At 39.6% G+C, this 17327-nt stretch overlaps 1 protein-coding gene across 2 annotated transcripts in view; it reads right to left on the bottom strand.

Annotated features, from left to right (window-relative positions):
• Window positions 1–16459, bottom strand: part of RELL1 (RELT like 1) — a 106763-nt gene extending 90304 nt beyond the window's left edge. For both annotated transcript variants that reach the window (XM_072945311.1, XM_072945319.1), the window contains exons 1-2: window positions 16360–16459; window positions 5945–6053 (exon numbers count right to left, since the gene is read on the bottom strand). The gene's annotated coding sequence lies outside the window, so the exon portion shown is untranslated. The remainder of the gene's footprint in view (window positions 1–5944; window positions 6054–16359) is intronic.
• Between the last annotated feature and the right edge of the window lie 868 nt (window positions 16460–17327).

The following is a 17327-nucleotide window of genomic DNA, read 5'->3' as shown; positions in this document are numbered from 1 at the left end:
AAATTGCAATTGGCAAGTCTCCACAATGCCTGGTGGTGGGAACTTTTCAGTGTTATTAGTAAGAATATTTTTATGTGCTTAAAAAAATGCATTATTTGAGAATAGGCCTAAAGTCAACCTCATACCCAATTCTATATACACTATGATCATACCATGCATTTCATTTTCTAGAAATGCAGTGACTCACTCCAACGTTTACAAAATAAGAAAAATAACTTTAAACAATTTTTAATATTATTGGAGATCTGTTCAGAATCAGATGGATCTATGTTTGAATTTATCTTCTTAAACACTATATAGAAATTATTTTCACTTACACTCTAGTTTTAAATGATAAATTCTAGTATAAGCTGTTTAACTCGGTTAAAAAAAGGCTTCCAAAGGGGCTCAGAGAATAACAACAAATATAATTAGCATCAAGTAAAAAAAACTGTAGTCAAGGATTCAAGTGAATTATTCTTAGTTCCTTACTAGTTTCATTTACTAAATGGAAATCAAGCTTGTATCGATTTTTTAAATGCTAGGATCATAAAGAAACTTTAAAAATTTTAGCACAAGATGTCTTTGCTAGAGACACTGATTTATTAATATATTTCAACCTAGATACAATAGGAATCTTTAACTGCACTGTCCTGAGCACAAATCCGTAAATCAGCTGGTGGATTTTCCAACAAGTAAATGTAAGCATACTTGAGGAGCCGGAAAAATATTTTTGAGCAGTTCATTCCACTTGCATTGGAGTTTCAACCACTTCCCTGTGAAATGTCACACATTATACTGCAAATGTGCCAGTGTTTGTTGACAGGCTGTCTCTGAGTAATCACTTTACACTCAAGTGGACATTCTGGACACCATGTCTAGACGTCTGCTTATTCAACTAGAACTCGGGGCTTCCTGGGACTCATCCCAGCCTTGTACTCTCTGCTTAGCCCTCGGTGAATCACTGCCAATCCCCAGAGTCACATTTTTCAGTCTATCAAATTGGATGAAACTCTGCCAGCCTTTTCATCTTCTGTTCTGTACAACTCTCTGTGCTAGACAAAAATATCATCTCTAAGAATTCTCATGAGGTCTGAATAGATGATGCTGAGAAGAAACATGCTGTGTCAATAGATGTAAGGCACTTATGATGACATAATTGAACATCCTTATAAAAGTATTGCAAACAAAACAGAATATATTAACTGCTGAGATAAAGGTCAAATGTTCAGCAGAGAATCACTTTCCTGGCTGCAAAAGTAATACATGTTGGGTTTGGAAAACTGAAGAGGTCAGGTTCTGGGAAGGGGCAAAATAAGAGAAGGGAATTAAGAGGTACAAAGTCCTAGGTATAAAACAAGTAAATTACAAGGGTGTAATGTACAGCACAGGGAACATAGTCAATATTTTATAATAATTTTGTATGGAGTATAATCTATAAAAATATCAAATGACTATGTTGTACACCTGAAATTAATATAATATTATAAGTAAACTATACTTCAATTTAAAAAGAACTGTCAAGGTCATTAAAAAAACAAGGAAAGTCTGAGAAACTGTCACAGCCAAGAGGAGCCAAAAGAGACACAACAACTGAATGCAATGTGGGATCCTAGATGAAATTCTGGAACAAAAAGACAAGATATTAGGTTAAAAAAAAACAAGGAAATCTAAAAAGATTATGGATTGTAATTAATAATAATGCGTCAATATTGGCTCATTAACTGTGACAAATGTACTATACTTACATAAGGTGTTACTAATAAAGGGAACTGGGTTTAGGGGAGGGTATATGCAAACTCTCTGTACTGTTCTCCCAACTTTTCTGTTGTAATCTAAATCTGACCTAAAAAGAAAACCCTAACTAAAAAATCAATTTTATAGCCTTTATGAGGAGTCTGAGGAGAAGGCTACATCACACCTCACCCAGCTAAGCTTAATCACACTCCTCCATTAACCTCATCTGTTCTCTCTCCACACTCTTCTTCCTCCCACCCAGGTGTCTGTTTTCTATATTCACCTCCCATCAATTTTCTATTCCCATCCAATATAAGCAGCTCCGAGAAATCCCCAAGCAATTCAGTTCTTGTCCTCAGCCTGCAAAGTCCACTCAGTAGAATAAATTCCCAAATTCAGCTGAACAGCAATCAAACCTTGTCCGTTGAGCATGGTCCTTGGATGGATTCACTCTTCTACCATATCCAATTTAGGGACATGTTCTAAAATGGTTTCATTCTGACTCAGTGTGTGGTTTCCAGAGAAATACCAAAACAACTCCTAAAGTAAAAAATTTATGTGGAAGAAGCTCTTAAATCTAACCTCAAACAGAGAGACAGCATCCAAAAGCCTATAGGATTGGAGGAGATTGTATAAAGCTCAATTATGATCACCATAAAAATTACAAAGTAAAGAAAGGGGCTTAAAGTGCAGGTGCTTAACAAGCTGAGAGGCAAAATCGAAGCCTGCCAAAAGAATACAAAAAAAGCAAAGCTCAGGGGAAAGTTTCCCTTTGAATTCTAGGCTCCCCAATGCCCAATTATCTCCTGATGTTAGACGCTGCTCACACAGAGGCTCAGCGCTCCTCAGATGTGGCAATGGTTTGTGCGGACTCGCCCATTCAGTCCCCTAATTTTTCTGGGTTAAACAACAAACAGTCATCTGAAAGAGCCAGGAGTGCCCAGGGTGACTAAGAGGCAGCAGTGTCAAATGCCTATCACCTTGGCCACATTCTCATTATCCTCTGCCCACACTGAGTTCAGTAGGCAGAGAGGGAAACACCATAACTCTTGAAGCTATGGAATCTTTTAATAAACCACAGCAGGAAGGCTCTTTAATGGTTAACTAGCTAGTGGCATAAGCCAGCGATGCCCGCCAGAAAGAAGCAAAATAATAAAATAGCATTCTTCTTAAAAGAACCGTTATATTTATTTTCTAAATTTTAAAATTAATTTATTTTTATTGAAGTATTGTTGATTTATAATGTAGTGTTAGTATCAGGTGTACAGAAAAAAACCATTATATTTAAATGTTGGTGAGGGTGCATATGCAAAATGACAGCACTCCACTTTGAAAGTCTTCTGTGTCCAAGATACATTTGTTTTAAAAAATAAATACACGATTTTACCTAGTGCTGCCCTTCTAGTAAAGGCTGAGCAATCTGTACCCTACCCCTCATTCTTTGCACTTGTACACAAATCTCTACAGCTTACCTATGTTTCCTGCCCTCCCATCATTGTATCCTCAGAAGAAAACAGGACTGAAGGCGGAGGAGTCAGAGCCAAGAGGCTTGCGGGTCAGGAAGTCAGAGAGCCAGCTAGGGCAGAAGTGGAGCTCACCAACGGCCGTCATGGCCAGAACGAGGAGCTGCCCTAGGGAAGAAGCTGTATGATGCGAGGCAGGGAGAGGGTTGGAACAAACCTCGCCAAGAATCACTAAGAGCCAAGGAGAATTAGGGGCCCAGACCTAAAACCTCCACATCTCCAATTCATACCTTGCCCACCTCAGGAAATTCTGGTAATGTATTCTATCATTGCTCCTACTCCTGCACACCTCGTGTAGTAAATAACAGACTTCGGGAGGTTTTACAGTACTCATGCATTCCTTTCTTAAAAGACTCATCAGAGGTTTCTTGATGGGAAGAGTATCAGGAACGTGGGGCCATGATTTAAAACTGCCACAGTAGCTTTTGATACTAACTGAGTTAGTTCTGAGTCATCACTGAGAAATTTGACTGCCCTGAGGTTGCCAGGCTCTAAGGAAGCCAAGCCACGTGGAAAGGCCGTGTGTGTAAGCGCTGCTGTGAACAATCTTAGCTGGGCACATTCTTTAGCCATCTCAGCTCAGGCACTAGGTGCTTGAGTAGAGAAACCACTGTGAGAGTGGATCCCCCAGCCCCAGCCATTCCAACCCTCACCCATTCGATTTACCCTCAGCCATTTGAGTCACTCCAACTCAGATCCCAGACATCACGGAGAAGAGAAGAGTTGTTTCTGCCATGCCCTTTCTGAATTCCTGATCCAAGGAATCCATGGGCATAACAAAGATGGTTGTTGTTTTAACACCCATAGTTTGTTACTTGGCAACAGATAACTGGAGCCACCACTCCACATCAAGTACTTATTCTGTACCGACATCCTTACACGTATCCTCTAGGCCTTAGAGTGCTATCAGGTGAACAGTATTAAATAGATGAGAAAACTGAGGCTTAGAGAGGCAAAGATCTTTTTATGGATCACATCTCTGGAAGTGATGATGGTGGGGTTAAAGTCCGTGCTCATGCAGGTCTGAAGCCGAGGCTCTTACCAGCTTCAGGGACCAAGGGAAACCTTCTGATTGGAAGGGAGAGAGAGGTAGAGAGAAAGGCCTTTACTTCTTCCCAAATATGTGTTGATCCCTCCACCTTAATAAATATTAACAATAAGTGCTCCATTCTCTTGAACATTTCTCTTCTTAATTCTATATCTTCCCAAGGATGAGAGATGCTTACCCACTGAGAAATATCTCCATGTTCTTCATAATTTGGAGGGGGAAGAGTAACTACCTTTTCATATAGTTTTTGAAGTTACTTTCTTTGCATGCTTGAGATCATCAAATGATCTGACTGGGCTGCTAACTAGGTTTTTGTTGGTGACCCAGATGGGAAATTCACTCTCTTTTTCTCTCTCTCAATTTCTCTCTCTCTCTGGTTTTGTTTGTTTTTACATTCTTAATCTATTTGGAGTTTCTGGGCCATGACTCCTCAGCTTCAAGGAAGGAAGGTGTTACATGGTTCACTTGGCTGGATTCAGTTTATACATCAATTTATCCTTCTGTTCACTCCCAAAAGCTTGCAGTCCCCACTCATACTAACCACTGCAATCGCAGCCCAGAAAGTGATCAAGGAAATATCAATGTTTAAAGTTTTCAATGGGGAAAAATGAGCTGCTTCCTTCTTGTTAATTTAGCTAACGTGGGTTAGCAAGGACAGTGTTACTTACTAAGGATATGTCGAAACTGCTTCTATAACTTGTCTTACTAAACTCATAGCAGAGAAGCCAGTGTCACAGAAATAATTTGACAGAAATGGAATAGAGATGTCAGAGCAATTTTAGCAAGCTTAGGATATTTATTAATTCTTATCCAAAATAATTCATCTCAGTGCTTCATTAGCAGCCACTGTTAACAAGTTATCCTGTAAAAAATTGGCTAAGTTTATAATATCTTTGGAGGAAATAGATTCTAGATCCAAGAATTTCAAAATGTTCTATCAAATTCATAAGCTGTCCAGGGATATGTTTTCACAGGTGTGAAATATCTAGCCCCTACTTCATTGGTAATGAGTGTTGAGAAAAATGTCATAACAATTTATAAAAATTCTGTTATTCGAACTATCTATTCTTGCCTTTTCATTCATTTCTGTCATTAAAGAATGTTAATGGAGTATTAATATTATTAAAAATATGAAGATATCAGACAATAAAAAGGTATAGAGAGTCTTTTTTGTATCTTTAAAAAGCTGGGAAACTGATTTCTCATCTTGCAGAAACACTAAAAGTTTACTCTAAGTTTAAACGTTCTCAACAGAATTTTCCCCTCAGAAACCATCGTATCTCATGCCTTAACAGTTGTTTGTGATCAGCTTCCATGTTACAAAATAGTAAAGAGGAGGACCTCGAATTTAACACAGTAACCTCTACATAAGTCACAACTGTCCTTACACCACTTAGTACCCTGTTCAGATCAGCTGAGGTGTTTTTTACATACGCGACTTCCTTGATGAAAGAAACGGTGCAGGTCCTCAATCACGGTGACCTCTCCAAAACGGTGCTCTGTCCCTGCCGCCGTTCCATCCGAACACGCTTCTCCCTAAAAGTTAAACTTCAAACCACGTTTGCTAACATTGATCACATGCTTGGATCTCATGGAGGTACCAAGAATTGCTCTAAAGGTTTCTTTCTAATTGCTCACTTCCAGTTTCTGTCCTTACCTCACAGCAGATAGGGAGGGACTGGTTCACAGGTCAGCACTGTTGCCGACAGGGTTGCTAGCAGCGCTCCTCCAGTCAGTCGCGCTCGGACTGTCTTCCTCAGTGAGGTCTGGGGATCAGTAAAGCAAAGTGTGTGTTAGCAAACTAATTTTTTTTTCATTTCTTTTTTTTCTTTTACTTTTTTTTTTTTTTTTTACTGAAGTGTAGTTGAAACTAACAATGTTACTTTCAGGTGTACAGAAAAGCTATTCAGTTATACATATACATACAATTTTTAAAAAATTCTTTTCCATTACAGCACATTACAAGAAATTGAATATAGCTCCCCTTGCTATACAGTAAGCCCTTGTTGTTTATCTATTTTATATTTAGTAGTATACATCTGTTAATCCCAAACTCTTAATTTATCCCTCCCCCCGCCTTTCCTCTTTGGTAACCATAATTTGATTTCTCTGTTAGTGAGTCTATTTCTGGTTTTAACAAACTAATTTTAACTATTGCTACAACTCCCCACAGTTAATTAAACCTGACGTAGCCATATGGAACAGCATTTAGTGTACAGTGACATGTGAAAATATGCTGAAGATATGCTGGATCCTGAAAAAGTTCCATCTTCCTGTAACTATTAATAGGATCTTAGCTTGTTAGATAAATAACCCAGTTATTATATAATAAAAATAATACTATGTTATAAAACATAATGCAGCAGGAAAGAACCTGTCATTTATCAAATGATGATGGGTGTCATATTCTCCAGTTAACTTATTTTTGAAACAAAAATTAGTTTCTCAAATATTAGTGGTTACGTATTTAAATTGAAGGTGTTTTGAAGTAGGTCCTCTGAACTTGAGTCCAAAATATGGTTGTTAAAGTCTCCTCCCCTGCACCCCTTGTTTACTGGGTTTTAGCCACATCGGTCCCCTTTTCTCCCCCTTGGGCTCTCCAGACTCCATGCACTTGCTCTTTCCTCTATCTGCATTTCTTCTGCCATCAATTCTCCAAGATGTTGCTTCCTTCTCATCCTCAGACTCCACTGAAAAGTCCTTCTCTGGGAGGACATTGCTCAATGCCCAGTCCACAGGATGACTCTGTCCCTCTCATGTCTCTCTCAAGCCTCTGCAAAGCATTTCTCGCTAATTATGTTTTCAGTGCCTGTCTACAGCCTCTAGAAGGGGGCCCCGATTAGAGAACGACGTGGTCTTTCTCGTCCACTGCTACATCACCCACGGGTCACACAGGGCCTGGCCCATGGTAGGTGCTTAATAATTATTTGTTGAATGAATGAAAGATGAATGAAGACCACGACATGAGTCTGGAGTTTATTTCTAAGGACAGTTGGGCTCTGTGCTCAGTACAGGAGGTACAAAGATGTATGGCATGGTCCCTGCTCACTGTTTGTGTCTACTCGAAAAATGACACATGCACAAATCACTGCAAGTCACATCAGAGTAAGTTGGGTGCCATAGGAAAGCCACAAGTTAGTCTCATGGTCCAGAGGAGAAAGAAGTCACTTTTGGCTTAATAAAGAGGGTGATATTTGGGTTGAGCCTTGATGGATGAGCACAGTTTGGATGAGGAGAGATTTTTACAGGCAAGGCAAGAATGTCAGTGCATCCCTAAACCTTAGGCTGCAAACCTGGATTCTTATATGGAGCAAGTGCAGGGACCTGCTAATATAGGAGCTTAGGTGTCTGTAAGAATAAAGCCTCACTCTGAACCCTGAAGTTCAATTTGTCTGAGACTGCTTTAGCATTATGTGTATATTCACTAAAAATATGTAAGGTAAGTAGTGAGAAGACAGTTGCTCAGCTATTTCTGAGCAGTCTTATAAGTTTCAGTTATGCAAGATGAAGAAATTCTAGAGATCTGCTGTACGACATGGTACCTCTAGTTAATAATACGGCCTTGTGCACCATGAAATTTGTTGAGAGAATAGATCTCATGTTAGGTCTTACTACACACAAACACACACATACACATACACATACACGCACAAAAGAAAACCCAAGGAATTTTTTGGAAGTAAGATATGTTTAGTTCCTTGATTTGGTAATGGTATCATGGGTGTTTGCATATGTCCAAACTCATCAAAATGTTTACATTAAGTATGGAAAATTATTTGTATATCAATTACACCTTAATAAAAATTTTTTAAAGATTAATTAACTAATTATTAAATAAAGTATTTGAACTTGATATAAAGAAGAAATGAGAAGATTCTCAAGAAAATTGATCGGTTTTGAGAGCGATGATTTCATAAGCTACATTAATCAGCATGAACTGGAGGCAATAGCTGAGATATTCATAGTTTGGATGTTTTATTAAAAATTCAGTAGGAGAAATTTCCTTCAGGTTGAATTAGAAATTTTAATTATTCATATCACCTGCTAATAGGAAATGTTAAGTTAAAGTTTTAGGTGTAAGAACGCAATTTAAATAACTCAAACCATTTTCATTAATCCTTAGCGTACATTTGATGGATACTTTTTTCAAAATAATATATGTGTAAATCTGGCCCTAAAGTTTAAAAGTATTTCACATACATCGTTTGTTGAGCAAAATAGTTCTATGAGAGAGGTAGCTAAATCAGAAATTACCTCTGCTTAGAGAAACAAAACCAAAAGCCTTTAGCAGCCAAGTTACTGTGAGTCATAAGGCTGTTTAATCTCAGACCTGGAACCTGAATCCTGTTCAGAAGGGTTGTCAGTCTCTCTCTTATAGATGTGGCCCTGTGAGGGAAATGCGTAAATGTGTAAAACTCAACTGAATCCTTAGAAATATGCCAACTCTTGAAAGAAATCTAGGGTTGGAGTCACCAGTGGAAAGGACAGAAAACATGGGAAGGAGGGGGAGAATGCACCTGGCGCACCATTGTTGTACCTTTCCCCATCTCATCGCTCCTTGTTTCCCGCTTCCTCACAGCCTGTGAGCACCACTTTAACAAACTATCGCAGGCCTGTTTTGGGGATCTGAAATTAATTATTGATTTTCCTTTCTAACTTCCCTGTTAAATCATAAGCTGGCATTCTCACAGTCTGGTCCATGGGCCTCCTGCATCAGAATCTCCTGGGGCTCCTGGGGAGTTTGTTAAATCCATAGAGTCCATTGCCCAAACCCAGATCTATCACACCGGATGTCTCTGGTGGGGCGCAGGAGTCTGCATGTTTAACATGCCTTCCACCTGATTCTTCAGGCCACTCAAGTTGAGGAGCACTCTTGCAGTCTCCTCTGTGTGCCACTCATCTGTTTGCCTTTAAAAACCATTTATCTTTCTTTTCACAACATCTACATTTCCCAGTGCTTTGCCCTTAGTAGGCCGAGAATGGGCATGTGAATGAATAAGTCTTATATTAGCACTTGTGAATTTTCATTTGTAAATTTCAGTCATTTACACCATCTTGGTCAATTCTTGTATCACTTCTTTGAGGTAGGTAGGAGGGCAGGAATTACTGTCCTTGTTTCACAGAGACCAAAATAGATCCAAGATGATGGATAGTCTTTTTTTTCTTCTTTAGTATTTTAGAGCTTGTAAAGAGCTGGCATTTAAATCAAGATCTTCTCACTCAGAGGTTGAGATACTTTGATTCACATCTGGTGATCCTGGGCAATTTATACTGTGCATTCGTCTGAAGATCTAAAATGCTTTATTCTGAGTGTCTTATTCATCTTCATAATATAAATATGCATTTTTATATACATTCTTAATGAGCCACCAAGACAACATCAAACAATTCATTTTCTTTGCAATAAATCACCAGTGTCACACTGAGTGAAAACCCTGTCACTGATATGGAAATATGACCTAGAAGCTCATGGGGTGTAATTCAGCATTTCAGTACGAGTCAACACAAATTCTGCTAAGTGCTAGGTGTTGTGTTAAATACTGGGGACACAACAACAAAATGAACAAAAGCAACTCCTGCTTTTAAGGATGGAAATTTCTGGGTGTGTCTAAGAACAGAGCCCTAGTAAGTCAGAATGCCAAGGTCTGAGTAACATGTCAGAGTCATCAAAATGGGAGATTTTAGAGATTTACTTGTGGAGGGTTTTGCAGGGTTGGCAGTGCTTGTATCTGGATGTTACCTGGGTGAAGGACTTCAATATACTCATAATTTCCAACCGTGGCTTTACAATAGAGATAATTATTAATGTGCTTCAAATGTTTAAGCCTTGAAAATATACATCTAACTTTAGAGGCAGATGTTGTTTAGAATTGGGTTTTTAAAACTTACTTTATAGAAACATTTTGATAAGTGATTTCCCTGTTGCCAAAGAAACCACACAGGAAGTCACAGACAGATGGCAATAACAGGAGCTCTAGGGAACACATAATGATATTCATGTGGCATATGGTGTGGGGCTCGTAAAAGTGGTTCTAACGTCCAGAAATGAATTAACCAGCAGTCACAGAGGAATTAAATCTTCTTTTGTGACCTTTATTGCAGCGCAGGACTCCATTTCAAATCAGCACACAATGCAGCGTGAGTAAGAGTGATCAGGAGTTAGGAAGGAAAAATGCAAAGTTAAACCAAAATGAAATGCAAATCAAGCCATCTGCAACAGAATCATAAAGCTTCAGTGGGCCAGCAGAGCTGGTGCCTAGCGCCAGCTAAGTATTCGTTTGAGGTGTCGAGATTTTATAGGAACAGAGTTGGAATTTGAACATGGGGGCAATATTTCAAGTTAGGGGTGAGCACACCACTGCCTATTTTGGTACTACCACCTGCAAGCTAAGAAGAGATTTTACATTTTTAAAGAGCTGGAGAAAAATCAAAAGAACAATAATATTTCATGACACATAAAAATTATATGACATCCAAAGTTTTACTGGCGCCTCCAAGAGACTTGCAAACTTTCCAATCATTTTCCTGGACCAGAGCCATACTCCTTTTCTAGGTATTGGCCACGGCTGCTTTGTGCTTCAATAGCAGGGTGGAGTAGTGGTGACAGAGACAGTCTGGCCTGCAAAGCCTACAATATTTACTATCTGCCCTTTACAGAATAGATGCACCTCTCTTCCAGCTCGACATCAACAACGTAAAAGTGAGAAACGGAGGCCTGCTATGTGGAGGTTTTGCCACAGGAATAACTTTTTCGGCATTAAGGATTGTGTACTCAGACCAGGGATTTGTTGTCTTCACCTGAGTAGGATCCCAGAGCCCATGTGGTTGCTTAACTCTTGTGTAACTGTCCTCTCTGGTAGATTGTAAGCTCAGTCCAGGCGGGGCGGGGTCTGCAGTGTCCACCCTGGTATCCTGGTGCTCACATAGGTTTGTTGAGTGAAATGATCACCTTCAGAATCCTCTTTACTACCTCCAGTGTGATTTTCCTAACATTAAAAATGGTTTTATCCATGTCTTGGCTATTATAAATAGTGCTGCTATGAACATTGGGGTGCATGTGTATTTTTGCATTAAGGTTCCCTCTGGTTATATGCCCGGGAGTGGGATTGTTGGATCATATAATAAGTCTAGTTTTAGTCTTTTGAGGAATCTCCATACTGTTTTCCATAATGGCTGCACCAAACTACATTTCCACCAACAGTGTAGGAGGGTTCCCTTTTCTCCACACTCTCTCCAGCATTTATCGTTTGTGGACTTTTTAGTGATGGCCATTCTGACTGGTGTGAGGTGATACCTCATTGTAGTTTTGATTTGCTTAAATGTCCATCAACAGATGACTGGATAAAGAAGTTGTGGCATATTTATACAATGGAATACTACTCAGCCATAAAAAATAAAATAATGCCATTTGTAGCAACATGAATGGAACTGGAGATTGTCATTCTAAGTGAAGTAAGCCAGAAAGAGAAAGAAAAATAGCATGTGATATCACTCATATGTGGAATCTTAAAAAAAAAAAGACAAATGAACTTACTTACAACCTATTTACTTATTACAAATGAGCAGAAACACTCACAGACATAGAAAAATAACTTATGGTTAGCAGAGGGGGAAGTGGGTAGGAAGGGATAAACTGGGAGTTTGAGATTTGCAGATACTAACTAATATATATAAAATAGATAAACAAGTTCATACCACATAGCACACGGAACTATATTCAATATCTTGTAACTTATGGTAAAAACAATATGAAAATGTTTAAATTTTCCTCTTATTCAATCCCCCAACCATCCAATTTGTCCTCCCAAATAAATACTGCTATTAGTTTCTTGGGTCTCCTTCCAGAAGAATTCTATGCAGAAATAAACACACATATAGTTTTTATTTTTACCAATGTTAGCATATTGTACATGCTGTTCTGTACCTTGTTTTTTTTTATTTAGAGCACATTTTGAAGCTTGTTTTATTCTAAAATATAGGATGTCTATCAAGTCTAGAAACATAAGAATTATGTATTTAAAATGATAGCTTATTGATATATAATATATGATAAAATAACATGTCTGTTTCCAGATTTTATACCAGGAAGTATATATACTGGGATAAAAGTCTTCAATGCCTTTCAGGTTTTTTTTTGTTTTTATTTTTGGTAGGGGAGGTAATTAGGTTTATTTCATTTTTAGAGGAGGAACTGGGGATTGAACCCAGGACCTTCTGTCTGCTAAGCATGTGCTCTACCACTTGAGCTATACCCTCCCCTCTATATACCTTTTAAAATTCTTCAGTAAGCTCCTTTCTCTGTTTGTTGGTGAGCCTCCTGGACCTCGTTGCCTCCCCACTTTGGAACCTGGATAAAACACCACCTTGCAAGGCATAGGTCCCTGCTTCCTGTGTACTGCTAAGGCCATATGACATCACAATGCTACATAATTAATATTTTTACTCTTAAAAAAAAGCTAAACACTTTTAGGCACTTTCCCTCAGGGACTCATTTTCTGCCACGCTGATCTTTAAATTTTCACGAGCCCTCAGTATTGAACTGCTGGTAATTCCCAAAGCTCTCTTAAACCTGCTTGCCTGTTTACACACTGTTCTCTCTCCCTGGAATGCCCTCCCACAGACCATCTGCCTGGATAACGCCTATTTGCCCTGTAGCTAGAGCTTGTGTCAAAATTGTATCCTTCATGAATCTTGCTCTAATCCCTTTCTAGCTCAGAATTTCTTTTTCCATGATCTACCTTTTTGCTAAATATGTGACCATTGTAGCAGCTATCATGTTGAATATCAATCATCTGTTGGCATTTCTTTCTCCCCTGCTCTGTAGAAAGGGGACAAGAATCGTTACTTACTTTTGTAATCTAAGGCTATGAATAGTCAACACAGAGGGAACTCTAATTCAAAAAGATATATGCACCTCAGTGTTCACAGCAGCACTATAGACAATAGCCAAGGCATGGAAACAACCTAAATGTCCACCGACAGAAGACTGGGTAAAGAAGCTGTGGTATATTTATACGATGGAATACTACTCTGCCATACAAAGAATAAAATAATGCTATTTGCAGCAACATGGATGGACCTGGAGATTGTCATTCTAAGCGAAGTAAGCCAGAAAGAGAAAGGAAAATACTATATGATATCACTCATATGTGGAATCCAAAAAAAGAAAGAAGACACTAATGAATTCATCTACAAAACAGAAAAAGACTCTCAGACATAGTGATAATTTTATGGTTACCTGGGGAAATGGAGTGGGAAGTGATAAATTTGGGAGTTCAAAATTTGCAAGTATTAACTATTATATATAAAAATAGATTAAAAAACAAATTTCTGTATAACACAGGGCACTATATTCAGTATCTTGTAATAACCTTTATGAAAATGAATATATGTGTGTATATGCATGACTGGGACATTATGCTGTACACCAGAGACTGACACATTCTGACTATACTTCAATGAAAAAAAATATATATATATATAAAGAAAAAAAAGGAATACAGGTAAAATGCATTTCTGATGTGGTGCCAGCAGCCTCAGCCAGAGCTGCTGTAATAGGCATAGCTAGAGCTCCTTTCATTGCAAAACTGGGAAGTCTATGGTTTCCTAAGTCTTGTTTCTTCTCTGCTTCCTCCTTTCAGTCTTTCATTGCTTGCTTGTTGCAGACTGTTTGTTGGCTGCCCAATAGGCAGTCACCCCACTTCTTTGTGGCTAGCAGAACATCAACCAGTGGAAATCTATTCATCTCAGGGAGGGAGGCATCTATTCCAGGCACAGCTGATTAAACGTGTTTGAGCTAAACCATTATGCTGTTCTGTTTCTTTCTGAGAGAGTTGGATTAGAGGTGGACCTGTGAGCCTTTCTGGACCAAGATATGTAGGGGAAGTTGGTTGAGAGAGTCTGTATCTCAGATAAATGTCAGAACTTCAGGGGAATAAAGTGTTTATACACCACCCCCACCTTCATTCTACCTTGGGAAACTGATGTGAATTCAAAATACCTGAAGCTGCAGCAGCCATCTTATGACCACGAGGTAACGAAAACAAGAATGAGAAGCCAAGAACTGAGAATGTCCTTCTTTGGGCAGAACAAGGGTCCCTGATGATATCACGGAGCCTCAGAACAAACTGTTAAATAAAATTAAGCGTTCTTTGCGTTTAGCTACCATTAACTGGTTTCGCTGCTAATTTTAGACAAAAACATTTCCAACTGATATATTTGCCTTCCTGAGTCTACATTCTTTCAAGCAAAACACAGCTGCCTCTTCAGAAAATAGTCTCTGGAGCAATGTCCAAAACTTAGCTGGACATTGGTAATTACCTGGCATCTTTAAAATATTCTGGTGCCTGTTTCCCATACCCAGACATTCCCATTTAATTGGTAGAGAGTGTAACCTGGTCATCAGAAGTGATAAAAATCTCCCCAAGTGATCTAACGTGTTGCCAAAGTTTGGCAACCACCATTCTGGAGGAAGGTGTATGGTTTCTTGATGTTACATGATGACATATAATTATTTTTCCTTTTTAAAGTACAGTTGACCTTTGAAGAAGACGGTTGGAATTACATGGATCCACTTACACACGGGATTTTTTTCAACAGTCAAATACTACAGTAGCACACAATCCAGGGCTGATTGAATTCTTGGCTATGGAGGGACTGTGGATAAGGAAGGCCAACTATAAATTAGACTCTGATTTTTGACTGGGAGAAGGTTGACGTCTCTAACCTCCACATTTTTCAAAGTTCAACTGTCACTGCTTTTTCGGTGGTTCCCACTGTGTTGTCCAATAGAACCACCTGGAAGGCTTTTAGAATATATGTAAGCTTGGCCTCTCCCTCACAGAATCTGATCCAAATGGCCTCGAATAGGACCAGGACAAGGTCTAAAACTCCCCAGATGATTCAAATGTATAAGTAATCAAGGCTGAAACCTCTGTATCAGGAGGACACACCGGAGTGCTTGCCTGCTGGCAGCCTAGCTGTCCTGTGAATCTGAAAGCTCTAGGTGGCGGAGAGTGGAGGAGGTTTTCACAGCAAAGCTGATTCCTCCACCGCCCGGCGCAGGTGTTTAAGGGTAGATGTTTCCAGCTGTCTCTGACAGGAAATGTTTACACATATTTGTAGAACTTCTCTATCAGCATTGAGCAAGATCGTGCTGTTTTTGAAGAACAGCCAAATGAACACTTGTAACCTAGGATTCATAAAAAATACAGAAAAACTTCGTTGAAGGTATTCTAGAAATAGTGCTATGAAGCCGTCGTGAGGAGCTCTGACGTGTGCAGGACGGACTTAACCATTCAGGGGAAGACTGCTGCCCGTAAGGGCGTGTGCGGGGTGCTAAGGTCTCTCCCACTGGTTTCTAATTGCAAAAGAGGGGGGAGATAGTATTTCAGTGGAAAGTTCTAGCAGTTACCACCTTGGCCTAGTGGTCACATTTAGTGTCAGTCATAGTAGGACACCCTGACATTATGTGACTCCTGATGGATGCAGTCTGACGTGCACAGGGTCACCTGTGCAGTATTCATGCCAGACATGTGTGGCCCGAATCTCATGAGGCCTCTGGATATACCTCCCAGCTGCAGGAAAGACCTGGGCGACAGCAACGAGGTCAATGGCACCAGGAGAAAACAAGCAGGTGAACTAGATTGTGGAGTCTTCTACAAGACTGCTGCCTGGTCTTCAAAGGGACAATTTTTTTTTAAGTGAACAATTCTTTTAGCATAAAGCGGAACAAAAAGATGTAACAACCAATTAATTATCCACATCTGAAAATTATTTTCAAATGGTTTAGCAAAATTTAATATATATATGTATATGTATATATGTATGTGTGTATATATATATACTTCCATACATATAAAAACACACTCATACAAACAAAATGTTAACAAATGTTGAATAAAGTTGGGGGATACACATTGTACTCTCAACTTTTTTGAATATTTTCAATGATTTCTGCTGGGCTGCACCTCGCAGGCCTACAAAGCCTGTACTGGCCCACCTTCAAGACGGAAGAAAGAGCCCAGAGTCAGTGACAGAGACAACAGGGGGTTAATGGATAGGGGGGCTTACATGTCTGAAGCCAGGTCTTGGAGCGACTCCCCACCGAGTGTGGCAGACGGCAGGCAGGGCAGGCAGGACATGGCGGAGGGCTTCGCTCCCAGGGGGCAGGGGGAGCTTAGCAGTTATAGGGGAATTGATGTCAGGTTGGTCATTAATGTTACCAGGGAAACCAGCAGAGGGGCACGCCCCTCCCCACCCCTTTGGTAAGAACAATCACTAGCCAGGGCAGAGGCAAGCATGTAGGAAGGTCAGTCTTGTGAGCAGGGTGTGGCTGTAGGTGAAGCAGACACTGGTCAAGCAGGGGGCGTCCAGAGAGCAAGAGAACAGCCACCTTGAATGGCTTGACCATACAGTTTCCATAACGTGTGGGGAAATATCTCTATTCCTAATCTTTCCATGCTGGAAAATGCCTCCTCCAGATTTGATCGCTAGAAGTGTTAGAGGTGGAAGTCATTCCTGCAACTTTTTCTCAGCATTTCTTCAGTTAGACTCCTGGAAGTATTCACCCAAGTGCAGGCCACATCAATGAACTGTTTCTTTCTCCTCCTTCACTTTCTGTTTCTGGAGTGAGATAGGTTTCCTCAGGCTCGACTGAGGAGCTGGTTCACCTTCTCGACATCAGCTAGTCACCAGAGTCCTGAATACAAATACCGTGGTGCTTTGCCTCTGTTGGATACATGCTTAAAAGAAAGATAATAAGGTGTCAGCATAATGTGACGTGATTAGTTTGTTTTGAAACAGCACATGGTAATTTATGTATTCAAATGCTCTCTTCAAAAGCATACCTTGCATAAACCGGTTTCAACATATGCCTTTTAAGATCATCTTCAAGGCTCATATTACATTCTCCTCAAAGGTCACATATCTGTGTCCTTTAAGGAGTGGATTTGTGTGAATAGCTAAATATCACTGAGGGTCACAAGTAGTAAATAAATTAATTAAGCAAGTGAAGTAATGCCCTTCTGGCCACTCAGTGG

This window comes from Vicugna pacos, chromosome 2 (assembly GCF_048564905.1).
Source record: "Vicugna pacos chromosome 2, VicPac4, whole genome shotgun sequence".
NCBI lineage: Eukaryota > Metazoa > Chordata > Mammalia > Artiodactyla > Camelidae > Vicugna > Vicugna pacos.
This window is presented reverse-complemented; position numbering and strand designations above follow the sequence as displayed.